General features: G+C 40.2%; 1 protein-coding gene across 3 annotated transcripts in view; it reads right to left on the bottom strand.

Moving 5' to 3' along the window:
* The window catches only part of LOC122790524 (toll-like receptor 5), a 650,422-nt gene that overhangs the window by 215,835 nt on the left and 411,217 nt on the right, over positions 1–23,370 (bottom strand). For all 3 annotated transcript variants that reach the window (XM_044058082.1, XM_044058076.1, XM_044058090.1), the window contains exon 2: positions 17,787–17,956. The gene's annotated coding sequence lies outside the window, so the exon portion shown is untranslated. The remainder of the gene's footprint in view (positions 1–17,786; positions 17,957–23,370) is intronic.

Below are 23,370 nucleotides of genomic sequence, written 5' to 3'. Positions count from 1 at the left end.
TTGGACAAAGGTGCTAGCAACTGAGTAGCTTTCCCAATTAATGACAGGGTAGTTGAAATGATCCAGTATTAGGGTGTTTGGGTGTATCTTAATATTTTCTAATATGTTTAGAAAGGTGTAGTGAGAATCTTGGGGCATGGTGGGGGATATGTAGCAAGCTACAATTTGGATTGCAGTTGTACCTAGTGTTAGTTGTACCTGTAAATTTTCAGATGCATTGTGTTGGGCAACTAGCCTGGAGGTGTGAATATCCTTGGTGAATATGGACACTCCTCCACCTTTAGTGCTTTGATCCTGGTTTGGTGGCCAAAAAGTGTGGTAAGAGTTGTAGCCTGGTATTGCAGGGGTGCTTTCTGGAGCCTTGAACCAGGTTTCAGTTACTGCACAGATATCAATGTTCTCCATTTTTAGGAGTGCCTCGAGAGAGTGCATTTTGAGGTTTAGACTTCTAGCACTGAGTAGCATTACCTTCAGATTTTGCATGCTTATATTTGTTAAGGTGGTGGTTTTGTCCTTTGAGTCTTGCCTAAAAAAGGCACTGTAGGGATATAAGACATTGTTTAAATCCATTTTTTTTGTATCGTACCTGTGTTCGCACATTCCAGATTTTAGTTTCTTTCCAGTCTTGCCTATATAAAATGCCTCACGTTTACCACACAAAGCTAAATAAATGAGACCATTAGTATTACAATCACTTAGATCATTCACTGCCCTGAACATGGAACAAAGAGATACCCACTGATGTGAGGTCTTGAGAACACAAGTACGTTCTAACAGATGCAATACTTTTAAACAGTGCTTGACTTCTTTAATGCCACCCTACAAAGCATGCTGTTTAAAGTGTTCTATCATGATTTGAATTATATCTCAGCAATATGTAACTTAAGTGTCATTATCTATTTACCATTGCATCTAACAAAAATTAGGTAATTGGTTTCCTAATAACAAATTTTGCAAACTTCTTTTATTAAGAAACTGGCCACATAACTCTAGTCTAACCGTCACTGACATCACTTGAGGAGACAGTGTGGGGAGCATCCATAGCATTTAATGGACAGGAATCCACTCATGCATCCAGTAAAGTATATGGATATACCTGCAAATACTCACTACTTTGACATTACCGAAGATAAAGTTCAGTGAACTTTTTAATGATCTCATATGAGGGGAAGTGATATTTTATGCAGTTTATAATTTTGAACTTTGCACCAGAAAACAGGAACAGATTATGAGAAAATGCAGGATGGTGGATTGCTCTAGAGGTACTAGATGAGATGATGCATACGGTAAATAAACTGTGATGGAGCACTTTAAAATGAAGCAAATATATAGGCTTATGTGTTTTTTACATTACTAACCAGTCTTTTTAGGATCTGAGGGTTCAATAGTCTTTCTTGATCATAATTTGCTAACATGATACACAAATAATCCAATATGAATAGGACATTTCCTTGTATTCTTAGTAGATTTGGGATGGTGGCCTAATGTTAAGGTGCTTGCCTTACAAGCACAAGGTGCAGGGTTTGAGCCCCACAAGGGATACTTTGCCAAGCTTGAAATGTCTCACAAGGGCAGTTAGCTTAGTATGAACAATTAATAAATTAGAAATTCAGTGTCTCACGATGTTTGCTGCAAAAATGAAAATAGGACTTTTAATAGGGCATAACTCGTCCTTCAGTTAGATCTTAAATAACTGTCGTCTTTTTTATATTTATATGACTTTGTTCTTGGCTGCAAAGCTAAGATTTTAAGCAGCAACATGGTGATTTTGCTGCAAAACCTCCCATATCAACTACAAAAGGAGGTCAGGGCCATGCCCAGATTAGTAAATGCTGAAAACAAAATATATAAAATAAAGTAAACAGGGTTTGCTGGGCAAACATATTTGTCTGTGGAAACCTTCCTGGTACAGGTTGATCAGATAGGTTCTGCAGGTAGCCCTTATATGGTTCCATGACTACCTATCTGACAGACAACAAGCTGTCAAATGACAACATGATTACTCCTCTCTGCTACCTGCTACATTAGGTGTTCCTCAAGGTTCAGTCCTAGGTCCACTCCTATTTTTCACCAATAAACTCCATACTGCTACCCACCTCACTACAATCATACAGTAAAAGTAGATGACTCCACACTTATCTGTGCGGCACCCTCCCTCTCTCAACTGCAAGGTATAACCCAAGAGTTCTTCTCAGCTGTAGAATCTTGGCTCTCGGACTCTCAATTAATTCTCAAGCCCAATAAAACTAATCCAATGCTCTTTTCAAATAACAAAACCTCAGATCCCCTGTCCACCTTTCTAATACATTCATCCATTAATACCAGGATAGATCCAGTATTACATACTAAGCTACTCAGTGTTACAACTGATAATAACATGAAACTCAATAAACCCCCTGTCCCTAATCTAAGGGGTTAATATAAAACTAGGTTCCCAAAACAGAATCAAACCCTGCCTCACTGACTCCACAAGACAAACTATTGCCAGGACTCACCTACTCTCTACCTTACTTTGTGCCAACTCCTATCTTCACCAACTTGAAGAAAGCATACCTAGCAAAACTAGATACCTGTTGCAATAAGACTACCAGATTTCCAACTAATTCTCTGTATAGATCCAACCACTGCACTGCTCTATGCCAACTAAGCTAGCTAGAGTTACCCAACCTCCTAACATACACTCAACATACAATGGCCAATAGCATATTGTACCAACCCAAGTGTCCATCACTCCATAACCTATTTCAACCTCAATGTAATAAAAGGCACCTGAGATCTTCTGACAAATGTCTATACAAGTCACAAACACCAATAACAGTTCTGGAGACTCTTTCTACTAAAATCGGATCTCCAGGACCTGAAACCCACACCCAGCACATCCTAACCAATGCTAATCTCTCACAGTTCAAAATCATTCTCAAGTCTCACCTACCTAACTTTTGGCTTTGCTCTTGTCTACCATCTAGATGGCTATCATCCCTCCTGCACTGCATACTTCACATTTCCTCCTTTATTACTTCTCAGCATATTCTTATAATCTCTACCTGGTGTAATCATGTCTCATCTTACCTACTATTCCCTTCATAGCTCTATACTACATTCCCTCTCTGGACTCTCTAACTACTCCACCTACTCTCATCCTAATTTTCCTCTTTGGATCCAAGCAATAAATAATCAGCTCCCTTAACCCCTCTACAATACCTTACACATTGTATATTTTTTACACAATAGATCAGTATATCTATCTAACTCACGACACTTTAAGCAAATACTGTTTTATCCACTGTATGAAAATGCTTTGTCATTATTATGTATTTTTAATTATTTTTATGTACAATATGTGTCCATTTGTACCTTCAACTGCTGTACTCTATACTAGACATGTCTATGTTATTTTATTTATTTTCCTTTTTGTTGTTCTGTCTTTGTATTTATTGGAGTGTTTCTCTCCGGGCCTCTACTAAAAATAGGCATCTGCCCAGTTGGACTATCCTGATAAACAAATGACAAATAAATAAAATAAGATGGGGGGATAGCTTAGGAAAAGGAAGTGTTATGTCAGAGTTTAGCGGTCAGGATGGGCAGAAATTAAGTAATTAAGTGGGGAGGGAAGTTGGCATTCAGATGTTTGGAGAAGGGGGCATAAGTTTCTTTGGCTTGCATGTTTGGAGATCAAAGTTGGCACCAATCACCAACATCCAGGCAACCAGAGGAAGGGGGTTAGTATGCAGGTACATGGCTTGTGCAGCTATGGGTAAAGTTTTGATGATAATAAAAAGAAGAACAATAACTAAGAGTTAAAAAGGGAGAAGTAATGGTAGATAGCCTAACAGTATTGTGAAGGGTCAGAAGAATGGTGAGGCCAGTTAGGAGCAGAATAGTTTGGCCATTGTTTTAAGTTAGGCCCTGTGATGGGAACAAAAGGAGGAAGCTAGGGCAACATCAGTGGTCTTAACTGCTCCGAGGAGATGATCTGCTTCCTGTTCTAGGCTTCCAGTTGTAGAGTGCATTCAATTTGTCCCTCCTGGAATGCAGGCAGCCCAGTGTCTGGTCAGCTGTTGGTTGGTAGTTTGGTAGTTGGCAGGTCTGTCCCAGGAGTGGAGTGATGCTGCTTCCAGACGTTCTGTCACAGGTGGGCTGTGCTTCAGGGAGCTGTAGTCATTTGGATGGCCGAGCATCCTGATTGGTGGTCATGGAGTGGGATTTCTGTTGGTGTGGTTACCAGATACAGCAAAAAAATGAAAAAAAAGAGGGACAGTGAGAACCTTGGAAGGGGAAAAAAATAGAGTTTGATGTTCCACTTCAGGCTGGTGAGGAACTTTTTGCTAGTCTGGCCTGTTAGTGCAGAGGATTAAATGTATCCTACCAAAACAAAGAAAGAAGCAGTTACAAGCTACATCCTACAGGACTGAGTTTGTTTCTTCAGCCTTCATTTTATCTGCTATGTGGCTTGATTCAAGTCATTTAAACAAGACAGTGCTTCCAGGCAAAGAGGATTTGGGCCCAGTTTTGCATACCTAGTATCTATTTACGAACTGGCAGTAAGCACAGGGTACTAAAGATATGAGCCATTAAGGAGCTGTTAATGCATTTTCCTGTGCCCAGGGTATGACAGCACAATTTCTTCAGCCTTCATTTCATTACTGTATGACTGAGTAAGTCATTTAACCACATAGTGCTCACAGGTCAACTGTAAAAGTGATACTTTAGCTAGTGGGCTTACCCAGTCTCAACAAAGAAAGAAAGAAAGAAAGAAAGAAAGAAAGAAAGAAAGAAAGAAAGAAAGAAAAGAAATATGAAGTTATAATAAGCCACTTTCCTTTGTCCAGTAAGGGTTGGTTCCTGCACCAACATATGGCAGCAACTGGCAGTATTACTTAGAGGTTGAATTTTTCAACAGGAGCAATGCAAAAACAGCAGGAGATGCGCTGTTTTCTTCAGTATTTCTGGAGTGTTTTTCATATTTTTATTAAAAAGTGGAATAAAAAAGTAAGGGGAAAGAAGTAAGACACTACAGGAAGGGGAAACGGTGTCAAGCAACATATTTCTTGTTGGCTTGAGGCCTTTTGAATCAGATGGTGCAGAATGCTGTTCTTTGCCTCAGACTTTGGCTGATTCCACAAAATGTTTGGTTTTCTGGAGTTGTGTCAAAGTATCAAGTATCCCATTTCCGTGTAATGTATAGGAAAATCAGAAGGATGTGGGTTCTTTTCTCACCCTTAATGTTTTATTCATTTTCAAAAAAAGGGCATTAAACTTCAGGCTCCTTATGGCACTGAAATGTTTCCGCTATCATTAAAGGAACTGAAGGCACATTTAAGAACTAGCTCTGAGTTTGGCTATTTGTCCTCCTTAGTCCTCCCTTCTTAGGAAGCTGGTATTGGAAGTAGTTCTCCAAAACCCACATACTGGGTAGCAGTTTTGAATTGCACAGAAAGTAGAGATTTTGCCTCTGTTTTGGGCTTTTTGGCAAGGTACATAACTAGTTTATTGCTTTTGGCTAAGTGTGTTGAGGTTGGCTGGGGGTAGTTCTCCCTCCTGAGACTAAGAACAAGGGATGTAGGGGGGGGTAGTGGGTGGGATGGGTACATGGGGGGACCACATGGAAGCATTGAAGATAAAAAAGAGGTAATTTGGTAAGAAGAGATATCACTAATACTGTTTTTTTTTTTTGGCATGGCAAGTGTGCATGCCCTCAGGCAAAGATGGTAAGGGATTATGTCAATGGCAGAAACTTTCTTTCAAGACATGATCACAGCCATCAGCAGAGGTTCTTGTGGAGATGCTAGTGAAACAAAGAAGAAAGTGGAAGGCTGTAGAGCAGCAACCAGCTGGAGTCATAGGTGACTCTATTGTCAGGCACACTGATATTCCGCTCACCAGGCTAAACAAGGAGAAAGTTACTGTCGGGTACCAGGATCCACCACATAACGCATGCACTCAGGTCACTCCACAACAAGTACAAATATGACTCTGTCATTGTCCATGTTGGTGTGAATGACATGAGACGTACCTCCCTGGAGTACGTGAAAAGAGACATGGAGGAGCTTTCCCATCTTATAGCCCAGGCAGGTATGAGCCTAGCCCTGAGTAGCATCCTGCCATCACCCAGAATGATACCACAGTACAAGGACAAAATGATTGACTTCAACAACTGACTAAGCTTTTGGTGTCATTCTAAGGGGATCCAGTATCTGTCTGCCTGGGATGACATGATTGACAGACCACAATGTTTTGCCAGAGATGGCCTGCACCTGTTGCCCTTGGGATTCCGGATACTGGCTAAGGTTCTTGCCACCCCTACAGTGTCTGTTTTAGGCAAGGTTCAAATGCCAAATTCACCACTGTAACAGGTACAATCAAGCAAAATTTGAGGGTAATGCTACTCAATGCTAGAAGTCTAAGCCTCAAAATGCACTCACTTGAGGCACTCCTTAAAATGGAGAACATCGACATCTGTGCAGTGACAAAGAACTGGTTCAAGGCTCCAGAGAGCACCTCTGCATTACCAGGCTATAATTCATACCACACCTTTTGGCCACCTAACCTGGACCGAAACACTCAAGGAGGAGGCATGTCCATATTCATTAAGGATATCCACACCTCCAGGCTAGTTGCTCAGCATAATGCGTCCGAGATTATTCAAGTGCAACTAACTCTGGGCAAGACCGCAATCCAAATTGTAGCTTGCTAAAGATCCCCCACCATGCCCCAGCATTCCCACTCCTCATTTCTTGATACACTAGAAAATATTAGGGTACAACCTAACACCCTAATAATGGCTGATTTAAACTACCCCACCATTAACTGGGAGAACTACTCATGTGCCAACTCTTTTGCTCAACGTTTTCTGGAATTCATAAATTCCAATGCCTTGGATCAACTTATCCACACCCCCACCAGGGGCAGCAATATCCCAGACCTGGTTATTACCAACATGGGCAACCGGTGTCCACACCAGAGGTCAGTTCCTCATTGATCAGATCCAACCACAAACTAATCACCCTAGACATCCACATCCCGCCCCCATCACCCATTAGGGAAACCACTGTAAAATATATTTCCAAAGCCAGCTTCACGCTTATGACAGAAGTGGCAAACTTTACGACACCCATGCAGATGGACAATAGAGGTACGACTGCTGAATCCCACACAAATGCACTTTATAAGCACTTACAAGAGTGCATAACAGAACCAATATGCTATCCTACAAAGAAAGGAAGCCAATCTGGTGGTCCCCTGCCATAAACAAATGCTACAACAGAAGAAAGAAACTGTTGCAAAAAAGAGTAAAATCCCATGATTGGAGGAACTCCCTGGTCAACCTCAGTAAGAAGCTGAGATCCCTCTTAAATCCTCCAAAGCTAGTTACGAAAACAAAATTGCCACTGATTCTAAAGACAACCACAAAGCATTCTATAGCTATGTCAAGAAACTCAATGGCAACACTCAAATCTGCTCTGAGTTACAGCACAATGGCACTAAATATACAGAACCAACTGATAATGCCAACATCCTGGCAGAGAGGTTCGGTGCCAATTTTAACCCCCTCTCACCCCCTAAAGGGTCCATCTCTATACCAGAAGAATGCAAAGTTCCTGTAATCATGGCTGCAAAGGTAAAAACTACACTCTCCAAAGCCAAGAATACAGCATCCATGGGACCTGACAACATCCCAGGCTGTGTTCTATATGAACTAAAGAACGAACTGGCACTCCACCTAAGTACTTTGTTCAATCAAAGCCTTTCCTCAGGCTTTGTGCCCACTGAATGGCACACAGCGACAGTCATCCCACTCCACAAAGGGGAGCCACCACGGACCCCAGGAACTACTGCCCCATTAGCCTGATGAGCCTGGTCTGCAAGGCTATGGAACGTATCATCATGGAACTTATAAACAATGACATTGGTAATCTCCAAACTCTGGACCTCACCCAGTTTGGGTTTGTAAAAGGCAGATCATGTCTCCTAAACCTAACAGACTTCTTTGAAGTGGTCACCAAAGCTGTAGATGAGTGTAAGGTGGTTAGATCTCGCCAAGGTTTTCGACACCATACCCCACTCTGGAATTATAGATAAGCTCACTAAACTAGGTATAAATCCCTATGTCACAAGATGGGTTGCCAACTGGCTCACTGACAAAGTGAAAGTAGCAGACTCCAAATCCAACTTCAGACCAGTGACAAGTGGAGTATCACAGGGTTCGGTCCTGGGTCCTCTGCTGTTGGGTATCTACTTCTTTGAAGTACAGGCTAACACAGAAGGTCTTTGGCTAACGAAGTTCACAGATGACTGCAAACTAGGAGCCATAATCGAAACTCCTAACGATGTGGACATCCTACAAAAGGGCCTCATTGAGACAGATGCCTGATGTCAAAGCCATGGCCTTAAGCTCAATGCCAAAAAGTGCTTTGTCATCCCTTTTGGTAAAAACTCTGTACCCATGAACTACCATATAGGCGGTACTCTATTTAACACCAAAAGTGTGATAAGAGACCTTGGGACACAGGTGGACAGTAGTCTCTCCTTTGATAATCACATCGCCACAGTGCTCAGGAAATCCTTCTACATGGCACACTTCATCACAAAAGGTTTCTCATCCAGGAAAAAAGAGGTCATTGTTCCCCTCTACTCGACACTCATTAGACCCATTATAGAATACAATGCCCTTTTTGGCATGTACCTCACAAGACATCTACAACAACTGGAAAGGCTGCAGAAATACCTCACAAAGAGGATTACTGGCCTCAAACAGATGCCCTACGCAGACTGTCTCAAAAAACTCCAGCTTTACTCCGTTGCATATAGCCTACTCAGAGGCGATCTGTGCCTAACATACAAAGCTATGTCAAACCCAGAGCTGTTGGACATGCTCCACTTAAAGAAATCCCAATCCCTCTGAGCTACACGCTCTAGGGAACTAAACCTTGTCACAACAATAGACAGAACATGCTGAAGGGCTAGATTCCTGTCCCAGAGACTTCCCATACTGTGGAACAAACTACCTGTCTATATCAAACAAAGCTCCTCATTGGCACTCAAGAAAAATCTTGATGATTGGATGGGAGATAGAAAATTCATCCCAGGAATCACTACTGTGGCTCTGCTCAACAGCGGCACAGGAAAATAATTTTCTTGGGTGGCAAAAGCCAGGGTACCTTTTTGGCTAGGCTTATATAGGCCCTAGGGCCAATAGCCTAGTACCTACCTATGAACCTATGAGGGGCTTCTAGCAGACATGGAAAAAAAAAACAGAAGAAGGAAATTTGGGGCCTGCTCAGTCCCAATAGTGGAGCCCCAGCCATCTGCAGGTAATGTTCCTATTTTTAACAAAGTTGGGTTAGCAGGTCAGGATCACTCATCTGCTGAGTATTTGGATGGTTTTGTACATGATTTGAATGCAGAAGGTTGGGTGACACTTCAGGAATTGTTTTGAAAGGCAGAGCAGGTACAGAAGCTAGAGGGCCAAGCAGGGCTAGTTGAAGGTGACCTAGTGGATCCCCCAGGGAATCCAGGGTCTGTTGGGGGTGGGAGCTCTCTCTCCATTGCCAGAGTGGTTGGGCTAGAAAGTACAGAACCTGAGTTTGGAGGGAGTTCATGCCTTCTTAGCGAGGAACATGCCTATTCATGACACCACATATGCACCTGGTGGGGAAGGATAAGATTTGTTGAGGGGAATTTGTCAATGTATTTAACTTAAGAGATGCAGATAGTGTGCAGAGGACTGCAGGAGCAGAATGTCTAAGTGCTACAGATGACTGCAGCATTATCAGCTGCAGGTAAGAGAAGGGCTAGGATATGAGATAACTGGGTGTTAGGCTTCATCTACCTGACAGTAGTTGTTTTAAAAAAGGATCCTAGACAAGGATGCCATTGCTGGTTCATTTATTGATTATAACAAAGGCACAGAGGTTTAGGATGGTAGTGCTCAGTTATGGTACAGCCATTGTTTTGGGAAATTAAAGGGGGTTGATAAATCCATGTAGTGGGAGAACAGTCATGCAGACACTTGGTTAGACACAATGTTGGACAGGGCAGAAGTGCAGTCTAGGGATGTAGCAGAGAAAGGGGTGGCCAGGACTAAGGTGTGTTGGTCTTTTAATGCAGGCAGGTATTCGTGGCCTGCCTGAAGATTTGTCAGTGTTTGCTTACACTGTACAGGCTCACATTGTGTAGTGAGGAGTTGGCTCAGAGAATGAATGAGTGGCCAGGTGTCACCCTTGCCACTGGAAAATAGTAGGCTGAAGATGGTGGGGAATGTAATGTGCAGGAGAAGAGTAACTTTTGGGAGATGCAAAGTTCTTTGTCATTCTGAAGACTTGCTGGTAGGCTGGCCATCACAGTCTCTTATTAAAGGGGGCATTTTCTGAGTGCTCTTGGAAGAATATCAAGACAGAGAAATAGCAAAGGAGTTGCTGCAAAGGTTTCCACAGGATTCACAATTAAGTCTTGGGTTGGGCATAACTATGTAATAGGAAAATCAGTAAGAGGGACGGAGGATGTAAACCAAGCCTTGCTGGTCAACTTTTTTAATATCACTTCTTATACAGTAAATTTCAGTTCATGTGTTTTTAGAGTTGCTTAAGCTGTTCGTGTGAGTACAGTCTTCATTTTGTTACAGTGCGTGCTCTCTCTTTTTAATTCATTAGATAACATGTCCATTTTGACAGATGTAGGCACTTTCAGTTTTGACCTCACTAAGAGGAACCTTAAGATAACTCCACCTTCCAGTTATAGGTGCATAAATCTCAATGCCAAGCAGTGGTATGCTGTTGCAAGACTAAAACCAATCTCAAAGCTACTGTAGACCAAATTATTTACTGACTATCTTGTTTTGGTGCTTGAACCAAATTTATAACCTACATTTATAATTTCATTATCTAAATTTATTACTTTTACCCCAAATCAATGCATTAACTAGGATCTAAAATGCTAGTATTGGTCCCTATCCATCCACAAAACTGACATTCTTGCTAGGCTAGAATCGAATATAGGCTGGACATAGTTAACTTAGTGCTTAAACCTTAATTAACCTATGTTTAATATTTTAACTATTACTTTAACCCAGGAAATGAAACGCTATTATATTCTCTTTTCTTCCCAGCCGCACCTTGCACCCCTGGTCAAAATAGAAGGTCTATCAACTAGTCTACTCTCTGTTGCCAGGCTTATAGCACTTAGTATACTCAGGCAATGTAAGAATTGTCTGATGCTCAAAGATAATGATCGCCTATTTAACTCATTACTGTTTATTTGTGACAGATTCAAGTGTAGAGCCAAATTCAGGACCATACTCTCACAAACAAATCCTTCCTGTGAGCATCACTCACATACACCACTCTCCACACATACTCACAGTAAATTATCATATGCTGAGGCACTAGACAATCCTTACCCAAGCCACAATGGGCTAGTAGGTACAAAACCCAGCTTAAATTAAACACTACACAATCATTTAGAAACAACACAACTAAGAAACAGCACACCCTCGTCATTTTGCAGCAAAGTAATCTTCATACACAAACAGAAATGTTCTAGTGATTGGTGACTCCATACTTAGGCATATGGATTCCACCCTCATGAGGTTGGACCAAAGTAGGGTAGCAGTGAGCTGCCTCGCAAGAGTGACAACTGCAGGTGGTACAAGGGATCTCACTTCCCTTAATCTAGACAAGCATGGCATGGCAGTGGTCCATGTTGGGGTGAAGGCTATGAAGAGAGAGTCATGCCAGAGCTGCCAATGCATGTCACAAATGCAGGAAAGACCCTAGTACTGAGTGGAATCCTTCCATCACCAAAAATGATGAATAAGTATAAAGAAAAATGATAAATTTTAATAACTGGCTAAACATCTGGTAACGTACTAAGAGGATCCAGTATGTGTCAGTCTGGGATTCGATGCCTGACAACCATTCTTGCTTTGCCAGGTATGGTCTGCACCATTCATTCCAAGGCTTATGTATAATGGCGTAAGCTTCTGCAGCCCCCATTGTGCATTTTTAGGCAAGGTCCAGCTAGTTAGCCTTCCAACCTAACTTCCCAAAAAAAATCATCCATGAAACCATATCAAGGTGGCTCTACTTAATGCTAGAAGTTTAAACAACAAGCTGCTGGACTTTGAGGCCTCCTACATTTGGGGCACATATGTGTTGTTACAGAAACTTTGGCTATCATGCATCTGTGTACTTTCTCTTTGTGAGGCATCTCCTGTATCTACTTATTTGCAAAATGTTTTTTTTTTTCCATTTCTTTTTGATATAATTATGCCTTCATTTTGTAAAGAGGGCTTTCTTATTATAAACTGTACACTTTTTACTCTATATTTATTAAGTTTAATAAACTGGTGTTCCTGTTTACTGTATGCTGAACAACTATCCAATTACTTCCTGATGCCATGTTATCCAGCCCAGCCTTCTGATGATGATGATGCGTTAGAGGTTGGGAGAAATAGTCTTGCAGTTGTTTGGCATGTTTTATGTAGTCTGCAGCAGATCTTATTACAAAGTAACCAGAATGCACGCTGTCTCTCGCACCCTAGCACACACCACTCTCAAAACTCTTTACTTCAGACAGATGCATTTTGTCACCATTTACCCTAAACTCATTGTATATTTTACAACTTCCTCTTCACTCTACCCTCCAGTACTACTACAAACCCTCTGCACTCCTCATCCCATTCTTCACATACACAATTCTGCTGCTACAACTGTCATCTGTCTACCATTAAACACCTTATAAAACGTCCTAAATTCCTCATAAAGTTCACACCCATATAACTCCTTTTACTCTTATGTAGTAACATTAAGTCAAATCCAGGCCCAAAACCCCTGTCCTGCTTCCTTACTAATTCACAAAGCATTTGAAATAAAATAGACCAACTAAACTTTCTTCTCTATTCACAACCAACAAATCATGGCTATCACAGACTCTTATATCAAGCCACAAGGTCACTCCATATATCAACTCTTTCCAATTACTTTCTTGATGTCAGGCCAGGAGGTGGTAGTCTCCTTTTCTCAGATACCAGCATACAATCCCTTGCACAAAGTAAAGCCTCCTCAGATCTTCCAAACTGGTTACTAACACAAATCCACTCTCCATTTAGCTCCCCAGTTTCTCAGTTGCTTATAGTCCTCCTCCTGTTCATTACAAAAGCTTAATAACCCACTCAAGGACATACCCTCCTCTGTTCAGAACATCAAAAATCTTATTCTTCTTGGTGATTTTAACTACAAACTCCTTGGCCCCTCACAAAATTGCATACTTGACCTTTTCCATGTATTGAATCTCACATAACTTGTCTCTGAATCCATCAGACCCAATCCTTTCTTATCACACCACTCACTGCTTGATCTAATAATCACAGACAACCCCTCACTTATTTCTGTATCCACCCTCTCAACCAAAGTGATAACAGCCTTATAAGCTTCAACCTCCACCTTGATTGAAAAAGTCCTCTCCAAATCTCATTACATTCTGGCATAAATCTCAAGTAAACATTAACAAACTAAAAACAAATCTATCGTCTCTCAACTGGGACTCTATAGTCTCCTCCTCAGACGCTAACAATGCTGACCAGCTCTTCATCCACTCATCTGTAATCTACAAAACTCATTCTTCCCTGTAGTCACAAGACTGTACAAGCCCAAGAAAAACACCTGGCTCCCTTATGAACTGAAAACCCTCCCATCTCTCAGAAGCAAAACATGGCACTCCTGAAAGTCTGACCCAATTCCTTCTACCAGGCAACACTTACACCCTCCTCAGGAACCTATTCAAACAAGCAATTTCACATCATAAGAGCAATCGCATGAGGACACATCAGACCTTTTCATTCCTCTAAACAGTTCTGGGAAGATGTCAACTGGTTAACATGTTCTAAAACTCTTCCCAGTGCTCATTATTCCTCCTCTTTCCTCTCATCCTCAGACTTAAGTATTGATTTCTCCACCCTTCCCTCCATCAGCTCACATGCTTCACTCCCTCAGTCAACCTCTCCCTCACCTCCTTCCCTTAGATTCCCCTCTTCTACTTTAAAAAAATTGCAATCAAAGTTTTACACCTCTCCTCAGAAATCTAAAACTCGGTTTGCTTGCAGGGACAGATACCCTTTCCCTCTATTTTTTTCCAGTGGGATCAGTGTTCTACCCTAGTTAACAAACTGATTTAAGTACCAAGAGAGTCCTGAATAAAACAGTGATGAGATATCCATATTTGTTAGAAACTGCATCATCTCAAGTCAGACACCTAGAAACCTTCACACTTAGCTTATTGACATTCAAATCACACTAAATAAGATTGTCTATCAGTTTGTAGCATGTTAATGAACCCCCTCCATACCTCCAGAAAGTTACTCAACATTCCTAAATATTCTTGATGAACTCCCTTTAAGTAGGAATGCTGTTATCCATGATGAATTTTAACTATCCAAATGATTAACTGGGGGACCTATACCACCAATGTAGGAAACACACCAAAATTCTTAGATTTTATAACAAAAAACTCTCTTGATCAGACTATTAAAAAAACTACTAGAAAACAGAATATGATTGAGATGGTCTTAAATGTAGCACCTGTATGTACCACTCCCAAGGTATCTCCCTCACCGGTCTTAGTGGTCTAGTTAGACCATAACTTAGTAACCTTTTTCCATCAGAATCTCCAAACCGTTAGAATCAAATATCACAGAATTCAAGCACTTCAAACATACAAATCTCCTACAATTCTACGATGAAATCACTAATTTTTAGCGTAATGGCATCACCATTAAAGTTGATACTGCAAAAAGCAATGCAGACAAAATCTACTCCCATCTTGATAAAAGTATTACTTTGAAAGTCCATACTAGATCAGAGAAAAAGGGGAGTTCTAACAAAAAAGCATGATGTTCCTCAAGCATTAGGTTCATAGATTAGTACTAAGCTAACTGCCCTTTCGAGCCATTTTAAGCTTAGCCAATTATCCCTTGTGAGACTCAAACCCTGCACTGTGTGTTTGTAAGGCAAATACCTTAACCATTAGGCCACCCTCCCTGTTTAATAAAAGGAATATAGTCCTATACGTATATAACAAAACAAATTATCCCTAAATTAAGGAGAACATCAAACAGCTACATAAGCTAATAAAAATAACATAAAAAAAATAAAGGCATCCCATAAACTCAGACTAGCTACAGAAGATATAGACAACTACAACTCCTTCATTAATTATGTCAGAATAATAGGAAATAGAACCCAACATTGCTCTGGGTTCATTCACAATGGTACTTACTATTCAGATCTAGTAGATACTGCTAATAAATTTGGTGCCAACGTCACTCCTGAGATATCTATTCCAAATCTGCTTATCCATGACTGGAACAAACTATCAACCATCACAAAACAGCATGTACTGAAGGTATGCTCCAAAATGAAGAATACCTCATCTATGGAGACTGATAATATAGCCAGCTGCCTAAGTAATACACTAAGAAAGCACTTGAGGACCCACTCATCAATTGCTTCAACTTGGGCCTAACAACTGGCTTTGTCCCACAGGAGTGGCATACAGCTGGTGTGATGCCATTCTACAAGGGTGGCCCCACCATAGGCCACAGAAATTACAGACCCATCCATTTAATGAGTCTTCTACAAAAGGCCAAGTAAAGTATCATAACTGATCTAATTAAATATAATATCAAAAATCTTATTAGACTTGATTCCCCAGCAGTTTGGCTTTGCCAAAGGTAGATCATGTCCAATAAATCTTGTAAACTTCCTTGATATGGGTAGATCCTGTCCAATAAATCTTGCAAACTTGCTCAAGATAGTTTCTAAGGCACAGACTGGGGCAAACTTTCCATACAGTGTACTTTGACCTTAACAGAGAATTTGATTCAATACCACAGGCAATATAATAAACAACATTAAAGAGCTACAAATCAACACATATGAAGTTAGGTAGATATCCTGCTGGCTCAGAGAAAGGAATCACACAGTAAGCATTGGGGATGCATCCTCTGAGAGTGTGAACGTGACCAATGGAGTTCTGCAGGGTTAACAAAGTTTACTGATGAATCCAAGTTGGGATTCATTGTCACGTCCTCCTCTGACATCCAGGCACTCCAGCATAAGATTACAGTTGCCAATAGATGGTATTCTAAAAATGTACTTAAGCTCAAAGCCATTAAGTGTAACTCTGTCACATTTGGTAAATACTATCTTGTTCTGGCTTATAGCATATATAATACACCTCTTCAAAATGAAATGGGAGACCTGTTTACTTGTGTAGTCAGCTCCCTGACTTTTGGCCATTACACTGAAGTGGTAGTTAAGAAATCCTTTTTCCTTGTACAGCTAAGAGCAAAAGGTATTTCTTCCAGATCAAAAGAAGTCACCACCTCTTGACCCATTACTGAATACAATGTCCCCTTTAGAATGTACCATACTAAACATATCATGCAACTGAAAAGACACCAGAGGTATGTAACTAAAAAGGGCAAGGAGCTAAAAGAAATGGAGCAGAAAGAAAAACAGTCTTACCCCTATGCTTGGTTTCATAAAGACTTCTTACGGGCATTTGCTATTTTGCTTCTAGGGACATAAGGGACCCAGTAGTCCAAGACCTCTTTTACCTCAATAAGTCATACAGTCCAGCTAATACTAGGGCCAGAAAGCTAAATATAAAATTCAACAAATAAGACAAAGAGGAGGAATACATTTGTCAAGCAGTGCCTACATCTTCAATGAAATAACTTTCCTCTCAAGTTAAGTACTGTGACATGCTGTCTGTCTTTAAAAAGGAGCTGGATAACTAAATGGGTGTTCATAAATTCACCCAGGGTACAAATGGCCTTGTCCGCCTTGAAAGGCAGGTAAAGCTCAAGGGTAGGTACTAGTAAGGGGGGAAATGGCCTCACAGCTCAGTTGTCTTGTAACTGCTATGATCCTATGACAAGGAGCTGAGTCAGAAGAGTTTTAGGTCTGTTAGATACTCTTCTCTTTCAAAACTTTAGGATTTTCCCACTGGGTTTGATATCCAAGAAGAAGGGCAGTTATCACTGGATTCACCATCTCTCTTTTCTGGAAGTGTGTTCTGTGAATGATTATGCTGACAAAGAAGAGGTGAGGGTGCAATATGTCTTTATGGCTGATGCAGTGAGTGTGATTCATGGGTTCATCACAGTGAGATTCATGGGTTCACTACCCATCTTTAGCTAAGCTACACAATGCATCAGCTTTTTGGTTGCTACTCACTCAGAAGCAAGACTGGGCATTATTAACAATATGTTTAAAATGGAAATTCTACTTTGGAAATCCGTTTCGATGGCTTGTGCAGTGACTTGTTTGAAAAGTTTAACAGCACTGCAAAGGGTCTGCCAGAGGCACACTCCTTGTCAGAGAGTGGTACATTATTTGAATTTTTCCTTTTAGTTTTTGAGGGGCAGGAGGCAATGATGGAAAGTATGCACTATTTTCCCAAGTTGTGCTGCAAGTTGGGGTAACGGTAGCGTCAAAGAAGAAGAATCAGCCAACATATTAACCTATTTTGATTTGCAGTGAATGCAAACTCTGGGCTTTTAAACCTTCATGAAGATCAGGCTCTTCTGTGGGGAAGCTAAGGTCAAGGTAAAATATATTATGGAGTAGTTCAGTTTGCTGAATTTTGCTTTCAGACTAGTATCACAAGTTGGTAGGAGTAAACATTACATGCCTAGTATGTCAAGGTTGGTTAAAGATCATGTACATGCTGGCGAAATCCAAATTTGACAACTGTCTCAGTTATTCTTTTTCTGGTCTGCTACTTACCTCTGAATTTGCTGGTGATGTAAATCGTGACTCTTGTTTTCAAAACAGAAATCCAAACTCTAGATTGCTGTCCACAATGGCAACATACTCTGCCCACCATTGATTCATTTGCAGAAGTTGCATTTCATTGATGTAGTGTTATCTCTCCAGTGTTGAAAGGATGCCATTTCCTAGTCAGCAAAATAGTCATATTAATTGAGATGTTTCAGCCCTGGGATTTTTTATTAAAATCTGACATTTTTTTTTGAAATAACAGAATGGCAGCTTCTATTTTTTTTTTCTTTTGCTGCCCAAAACAACTTGATAGCAGTTTACAGGATGGCACAATCACAATAACAAAGATAAACATCTAACACCAAGCATTACTTACACACCTGTTGTGCATGCCTCTTTTTATCTTTGTAACCCCATATATCTCTCTATTTTGTTGACTTTCTTTTTTTTCCATTGAAAAGAAACCATGTGCATAAGAGTGTGTGTATGTATGTGTGTGAGTCTGTGGGGTCTACATCACTTTGATGAAACGGCAGAAGTTCGAACGCCATATGTTTGAACTTCTAACCTCGAAGTGCAAAACCATCGAAGGCTTAGAACAGCAATTCTTTTCCCACAGAAAAAAATCGCTGTTTCAAGAAACACACACACACAACACAAGCACGCCAAAAAAACAGCAATCCACACACATACACTTAAAATCCTACATCTAACCCTACACTAAACTGTACATACACTACTATCTATCCACTTACCTTAACCCAAACCCTAACCCTAAGGTCCGTCACTATCGCACACTCACCTGACCCGCGCCCTAACCCTAACTCACATATCCTGCCCTAACCCTAAGGTCTGTCACTATCGCACACCCACCTCACCTGCGCCCTAACCCTAACTCACCTAACCCGCACCCTAATGTCCGCACAATTGCACACTTACCTGAACCCGACCAGTAACTTTCCAACACAGTGCTGAAAATAGCAAAGCCACAGAAATGGCCGACTGAATTCTTTCCCTGGGAAAGAATTCAGTGTTCCGCAGCTTTGCGATAATCAGTTTTCGAACTTCAAAGTTCGGACATATGGTGTTCGAACTGCTGAAGTTTCGACGAACTGATAGGAACCCAGTCTGTGAGCTTTGTGCCCAATTAATTATCAGGATAGTGCCTGTGGTTCTGTATTGGATTAATCATGTAACTGGTGAATGAAGGCATGAATGATTGTTTCTGTACTACCCCTAGTTTTGAACAATTAAATGCATTCTGCCATATCTGATGCTTAAAGCACAGGTAAGTAAAACCTAAAAAGATGTTAGGAGTTATGCTGTCAGAAATCAAGCATAGGCTCAACTTCAGATCATATGGGGAGGAGTATGATAATGAGAGGTCAGGAAGTACTGGGGAGGATGACATCAGGAAAAGGAATTAATTTGATCTTTCATTAAGGGATACCTTCTGCCATCATCTCAAGCAGCAGTTTGGACTGAGAATTATGGTAGAAATGATATTTAAAGAAGTTCTGGCAATTTGTGCTGTCTTTTGACTGCATTTTAATAGTGTGTCATTCTGGCAGGAGGGTTGGTTGTCATCTGACCACCTGCAGCTATATACAGATATGACCATGGGTTTAGATATGGAGGCTTATTGTAAAGGTTAATGGTTTGTGACATCCTGGTCTTGTGAGTGGAAGGCTGAGAGAAAGTATGACATTACCTTGGTGGAATTTCTACCATCTGGGGAGCTTCAGTAGTTTGGCAAGGAAAGTTCAGTAACAGGAAGATTGTTTTTCACTCTGATAACATAGTGGTGGTGTAAGTATTGTTAAGGAAGTCGGCTAAGCTGGAGCATATTCAGGTTTTATTGAGCAGACTGGTGCTGTACTTTTTAAAGATTAATTTGTTACTCTCTGCTAACCATATGCTGGGTAGACTGAACATATCAGCTGACAGCCTGTCTCGTTTTCCATTCCACAGATTTCATGCTTGTGTTCCAGAGGCAGAAAAGCATGCAGCTGCAGTGCCACAGGACATATGGAACCATGGCAGTTTGTGGCAGCCTGGTTATTGCAGCAGTCACTGAATATGGCAATGAGAAGAGTGTATAGCTTAGCTGTAGCAACCTTTTGTGGACAGCTTGCCTAGACAGAATAGGATGTGGTCTGTCAATATAGTGGCAAGGTATGTGGTACATAGGTGTGAACTGAGTATGGCTGTGAAAACAATAAGGGAGCATCTGGCAGCCTTGAGTACTGCAGCTAGGTTTTCAGATGTAAAGGATGTAACCAAACATAGATGGGATTTGAGGACACCAAAAGACTTAGAAAACTTAAGAGGTCTGGTGGTTGACAGGAGACTTCCTTTAGTTAAGCAGGTGCTTCAATTGTTTTTAAAGAGCCTGTATGAGGTATCAGACAGATATAATGTACACATTTATATACTGTATGGGCTACGTTGTCCATTTTTATGTATGTGTGAGCTTTTTGCATTAGTGAGTTGCTGAGGAATCTCAAGTGGACATATATTATGGAGTCAGACATATATCAGAGCCTGTCACTGCTGTGGTGTATTTATTTTACTTATTTATTCTGCTTTTGTTTACCAGTACAGTCCAAATGGGTTTAGCATGAACCCCTTTTCAATGCAGGCCCAGGGAGAAAAGCTCCACATATTGTACAATCATTAAAACAATCATGAAAGTGTAAACAAAAATCGAATTATGTACAGTATAAAATTATGTGTAAAAGAAATTAAGCAGAAACAAGTCAAACATCATACACAGTACAATAATCCACACATAACACATGCATCATGTACATATAAGAAGGAGACATGTATACAGAAGAACAGTTTACCAGCAACAAAGATTTTATTTTATGGGAATACATTAGTCTCATTATAGGTCCTTGGTGTAGTAAAATTATTTTTGTGAAAATCATTACTTCTAAGAGGATTAAAAAAATTATATTAAGAAGATAGTCATAGTAAGATACAATTGGGAAGAGTAGGAGGAAATTATTGTAATGTGAAATCAGAAGTAAGGAAAGGAGTAGAGTCAGGATTTGTTCTAGAAATGGGAAGAGATGAAATATCCCAGTATTAAGACAGTCAGCCTGGTGAAATGAAGGAAGATTTGTTGTTCTCTCAGGTGAGATTTTAAATGTTTTTTGAAAGAATTTCAATTTGGGTATGTTTTAGTGCTAAAAGGGTGTATTTTTTAAAAGTTTTTATAAGTATAAAACAAGTTTTGAGAATCTGTTTTAATTGTGTGGACCAGTTTTCCAGTCCTAGAGTTTCCCCTGAGCAATGTCTTAAGCAAGCAATAATGCCATAAAGGGTGGGAATTATCAGAAAAATAGCCCAACCAGGGATGTTGTGGGACCCAAAGCTGCAGGCTGATGTCCTCATCACCACCTGGAGGGTCTGTTGCCTTCATCATAACATCCACCCTGGAGGACATTATTGGTCTTGGATATTAGGCTGTTTGGTTAGTGCTTGTTTTGTAAACAAAAAGGTGGCGGTACACATAAATTGCATTTGGGTAAACTCTCCCCACAAAAAATACCTCTTTTTTTCTCCAAATCCTCCTTCATGAAAAAATAAATAAAATCTTCTCTCTTAATAACGCAACAACTGAAGTCACTTTTCAAAGCAAATTATTAAGGATGATAGTGGATAATATCTTAAAATTTACCTGCATTATCCTTGAGTTAATATAATTGTTAATTTGTGCTCTTTGTTGAAGGGGTGTGCTGATGCCCTCTCATTTCCCTCTTTGATTACACACACAGTGTGATTAACTAGTTTGCAAAGTGAATAAAAGGTCCGTGATTTTTGCAATTTGTGAAATGAGATGCACCCTTAATTTGATTCTGCATATGCATACAATACAGACAGACATAATAATAATGAAGTAACCTAGGATATAAGAGGTTAATTAGACTAAGAAGTAAAAAAGATATAACACCCTGCATCCCTGCCCCCCACAGCAGGACCTTGCCCAGCCATTCTAGTGTTGGCTATTTTTCCCCAGTTATCATAAACACAGTTCAAACCTATCAGTGTACATACTGTTTTCTTATTTACAATGATTGCAGATATTTAAATAACATAACACAAACACAGATAGCCATCTGCTAAACAATACAATCTCACAATGAAAACAAACTTAGCATGAGAGTAGGCTTCTCTACCATTGAAGCTCACATTCACTGAAACAGCATTAATACCCACATTCAAACAAAATTCATCTGGCTAGTGCAGGATTAAGTTTACCTTTGGGCTGTTTTCAAACTATATGCTCCTTGCACACATTTTTAAGGCCATGCATACATGTATGTATTCTTTGATTCATCTTCCTGATTCTATTAAATTATATTCCTTGTACATTACAGCACCACATGTTAGAATGTGTTTTAAATTTGTAATTTTGAACAATCTTCCAGTAAGCAATGAAAGAAAATGTATGAACCAATAATGACAAAACTACCAGTTTCAGAAAATTTCAACCATAAAAGGCCAGTCAAACATCTGTCATCACAGTCCACCAATATCAGTCAGTAAGCACAATCTCCACAGAAGTAAAAGTCATCCGAATAATTCCACATTAAAAAGATCTGTAACTAAGAGTTTGCTACTAGCAAACAACTTACATTTCAGTGTTTCATCTACCAATTTAGTCCGCTGCCCTTGAAGAATTGTCTATATTGTGTTACATTAAAATAATTGGTAAGCTGGTAATATTGCAGTAGAGAATGACTAACAAGAAGTCATTATGCTACTAGCACTGTTTTCAAACTCTAAAGCACAAATAGTGACAGCCATTTGCTAAATAAAAACGTTAGTTACATACTGAAAACAGACAGAATGAGCAACAGTAAATTTCTCTTCCCTTGACACTCACAATTCCATGAAAATGCACTGAAACTCATAATTCCCTGAAAATGTACTGAAACTCAAGCTCACAATTCCTTCAGCAGTCTGGTAGTTGGCGTAGAGCAGGGGTGTCCAAACTTTTTTCACCAAGGGCCATATGCGGTAAAATACACAAACAGCCAGGCCACTCACTCGAGGTGAAATATATTATATTATATTGCCTCACCTGGTTTATTTTTTAAGACAAGTAAACTAAATCAATCAGCCTACAACACTGCTTTTCATGAATAGGATATTTCAAGCTAGTTATGCAAATAAGTTTGGATTGTTAACAGATCAACTAATAGTTGTTTTAAAAATGATATCAACATAAAATGTTTTATTAGTAATAGGGCTTAATAATAACACATGGAACGTGTAATATATTTTGAACTCGGGAACACGGTTGCGCTCAGTGGGAACAATGAAGTTGCGCTTTGGCCTGCAGGATTGCTGGCAGGTCCGGAATCAGTTTTGTGGTTGAGATGCGAAGGACGTCACAGAGATGGTCGTTGGTAATTTTTGTTCTCAATCTGCTTTTGTTCAGCATCATCAGAGAAAATGTTTGTTCACATATGTATGTTGAGCCGAACAGACTCATCATTCTTTTTGCGTGGCGTCTCATCAGAGGAAACTTGGCTTCTTCCAAGCTCCGGTAGAAGTCAGGTAGGGAGAGGAGCTG

This window comes from Protopterus annectens, chromosome 1.part2 (genome assembly GCF_019279795.1).
Source record: "Protopterus annectens isolate FY-2018-M chromosome 1.part2, PAN1.0, whole genome shotgun sequence".
NCBI lineage: Eukaryota > Metazoa > Chordata > Ceratodontiformes > Protopteridae > Protopterus > Protopterus annectens.
Note: the sequence above shows the minus strand (reverse complement) of the source record. Positions and strands in the feature narration are given on the sequence as shown.